General features: G+C 37.0%; 1 pseudogene; it reads right to left on the bottom strand.

Moving 5' to 3' along the window:
* Positions 1–2,421: 2,421 nt before the first annotated feature.
* LOC117078467 lies at positions 2,422–3,424 on the bottom strand (annotated as a pseudogene).
* Between the last annotated feature and the right edge of the window lie 336 nt (positions 3,425–3,760).

Below are 3,760 nucleotides of genomic sequence, written 5' to 3'. Positions count from 1 at the left end.
AAAAGAAAACATTTATGCAGCCAACAGACACATGAAAAAATGCTCATCATCACTCACCATCAGAGAAATGCAAATCAAAATTGCAATGAGATACCATCTCACACCAGTTAGAATGGCAATCATTAAAAAGTCAGGAAACAACAGGTGCTGGAGAGAATGTGGAGAAATAGGAACACTTTTACACTGTTGGTGGGACTGTAAACTAGTTCAACCATTGTGGAAGACAGTGTGGCGATTCCTCAAGGGTCTAGAACTAGAAATACCATTGACCCAGCCATCCCATTACTGGGGATATGCCCAAAGGATTATAATTATGCTACTATAAAGACACGTGCACATGTATGTTTATTGCGGCACTATTCACCATAGCAAAGACTTGGAACCAACCCAAATGTCCATCAATGACAGACTGGATTAAGAAAATGTGACACATATACACCATGGAATACTATGCAGTCATAAAAAAGGATGAGTTCGTGTCCTTTGTAGGGACATGGATGCAGCTGGAAATCATCATTCTTAGCAAACTATCGCAAGAACAGAAAACCAAACACCACATGTTCTCACTCATAGGTGGGAACCGAACAGTGAGATCACTTGGACACAGGACGGGGAACATCACACACCGGGGCCTGTTGTGGTGTGGGGGGAGGAATAGCATTAGGAGATATACCTAATGTAATGATGAGTTAATGGGTGCAGCACACCAACATGGCACATGTATACATATGTAACAAACCTGCACATTGTGCACATGTACCCTAGAACATAAAGTATTAAAAAAAACTAGAAATCAATAGCAAGAGGAACATTTGAAAATATATAAACACATGGAAATTAAATAACAGGCTCTTGAACAACCAATGGGTGGAGGAAGCAATTAACAATAAAAATTGAAAATTCTTTGAAACAAATGAAATTAGAAACACATACCAAAACCAATGAACAGCAAAAACAGTTTTAAGATGCACATTTATAGCAATAATAACTTACCTCAAAAAACTAAAAACAATTTAGCAATGTATGTCAAGGAACCAGAAAATCAAAACAAAAAAACTCAGAATTAGTAAAAGGAAAGAAACAATAAAGATCAGATTAGAAATAAACAAAATTGAGACTAAAAAAATACAAAACATCAACAAAACGAAAAGGTTTTTAAAAGAGAGAAACAAAATCAACAATACAGTAGCCTGACTAAGAAAAAAAGAGAGAAGACTCAAATAAATAAAACATAACGCAGAAATACAAAAGATCATCATAGACTACTATGAACTACAACTACTAGGCTAAGAAATAGGAAAACCTAGAAGAAAATTGATTGATTATTCTTGGGTACATACAATCTACAATGATGTGAATGAAGAAGAAATAGAAAACCTGAACAGACCAATAACAAGTTGTGAGATTGAATCAATAATAAGTCTCTCAACAAAGAAAAGTTCAGAAGCAAATGACTTCACCACTGAATTGCACCAAATCTTTAAAGAAGAATTAATACCAATTCTTTCAAACTATTCTAAAAATTGAAATAGAGGACACTTTTTCTAATTCATTCTACAAGGCCAGTGTAACCGAAAACCAGAGAAGGACACAATAAAAACAGAAAACTACAGGCCGATATCCTTGATGAACATAGATTTTTAAATCCTCAACAGAATACTAATAAACTGAATCCAACTATATATCAGAAAGATAATATACTGTAATCCAGCACTTTGAGAGGCCGAGGCGGGTGGATTGATTGAGCCCAGGAGTTTGAGACTAGCCTGGAGAACATGGAAAAACCGCATCTCTACTAAAAATATAAAAATTAACTGGGCATGGTGGTACACACCTGTAATCCCAGCTACTCGGGAGGCTGAGGCATGAGAATCGTTTGAACATGGGAGGTGGAGGTTGCAGTGAGCCAAGATCGCACCACTGCACTCCAGCCTGGGTGACAGAGTGAGACTTTGTTTGAAAAAAAAAAAATGCATTCTAGAAAGTGGAGGTAACTGAATGTAAAATTCTCACAACAATTTAATAAAACTGTCCCAGATGGTTAGCTGAGGCCATACCTAATGAGGACAAAAGGCTTGTCTGTGAGGAATTTGGATGATACCTGGAGAAATATTATGCTGTGCATAAACCAAATTTAATTGCTTTCATGAGTGTTGTAAAGTTTCATATAATAAAAGTTTTTTCTACATGCATTTGAATTTCACAGCAAGAGTGGCAGAGAATACCTAAACACAGAAGAAAGCATTCATTCAAGACATCTAACTCCTTGATATAATGCATACAGTTCAAAATGATTACACTATCATTACATCTAGGGCTTTCTGTAAGTACAAGGTGGGGGCTATGGAAAGCACTGCCCCCAGTATCAACATCTAGAAAGCATCCATCACCCTCTACGTGTTCTCTTTTTGTGTTTTTTCTTCATTTTTTTAAACTTTGCTGTTGCTAATTTTTAGCAAAGTGGGTAAAAATAGAATTGTAATCATTGAACATAGCACTCTGACAATCAAGACACTTAACATCTTAAATCTTCTGGGGCAAAGAAAGCACTGTGCAACATTTAGAAATCTGATTAACAAACAAAGTCATCACAAATTTTCCTTGCTTAAAGACTTCCACAACTTTCCTAATCAGGTCATCATAGGAGGTCTGGCTTGTTTGTTTCAAAGCTAACAAAAGAAGATACTGGTTCTGGAGTGATGTGAGTAATAAGTTCCATCTGATTTCATTCCATTCATCAAATATTCAAAATGATTAAATATTGTGTCATCAGTGACAGAACCTGGAATCAGGTCACAGATTCCACTCTTACGAGTGACATTCTTTGCAGTAACACCATCTTTCATGTAGAACCGGTCCATAACTGCTGGGTCAGGTTCACTTCATCAGAATTTCCAGGGTTTGATCTGGTTGACTGATGACCCAACTCTCTGGGAACTCCAGAGTATATAAGTACTACCAGTCAGAATTCATATACCCCATACAATATGCTGCTCCATTTGGGAAAATTGCATTAAGAAACTCTATGTCTTCCTGGAAATTCTGGTTAGGGTACCCTTGGTGAGAAGGCTTAATAAAATTATCATAAGAATAAAAGAAGCTTTGAATAGAGTCAAACCCACTGTAACACCCAGCAAGCTTCGACAGAGGAACCAGTGCTTTAAGCAAGAGAGTGGTACCACATGTCTTCAAAATGAAACGTCTCTTGGAGACAAATATGCTACTCTCACTGAGTACATAAGCTTCCTGCTTGTCAGTTTTTGCCACACTTGATTGAACATTACACATTCTTCAAAAATATGTCCCACTCAGATCTTGGAATACTGCTAAGATTCCCACATCCTTCATTTGTATCAGGCTGCTACCAGGAGAACCAAACCTTCAGCAGCTTCTTGGTCCCTTCAAAAAATTTTGCAGCTTCCATCACCATGAGACTAGCAAGCAACCAATAACCACAGAAAATCAACTAAATTAAAGCTTTTCTTTTGCTGCTGCCACTGCTGCTGCAACTTGTTCTATCTGTGTTACTAAAGTCTGGGTTCCTTTCTTTGCTATAATTTTGTGATTGAAAGTTCAATGTGAGTCCATCGGAAATAAAGGCAGATACAGTTCAGTCTCTTGTATTTCACTGCTTCCCCATTAAGAGAGTAGAGCAAGTGCCAGTTAATGTTGCCAGTGAAAGTCTAACCTCTTTTCTTTATAAATTACCCAGTCTCAAGTGTTTCTTTATGACAATGCAAGAACAGCCTAACACAGTATT

Source organism: Trachypithecus francoisi, unplaced genomic scaffold (genome assembly GCF_009764315.1).
Source record: "Trachypithecus francoisi isolate TF-2019V2 unplaced genomic scaffold, Tfra_2.0 Lachesis_group6, whole genome shotgun sequence".
Taxonomy (NCBI): Eukaryota; Metazoa; Chordata; class Mammalia; order Primates; family Cercopithecidae; genus Trachypithecus; species Trachypithecus francoisi.
The sequence above is the reverse complement of the archived record's forward strand: the minus strand, read 5'-3'. Positions and strand labels throughout refer to the sequence as shown.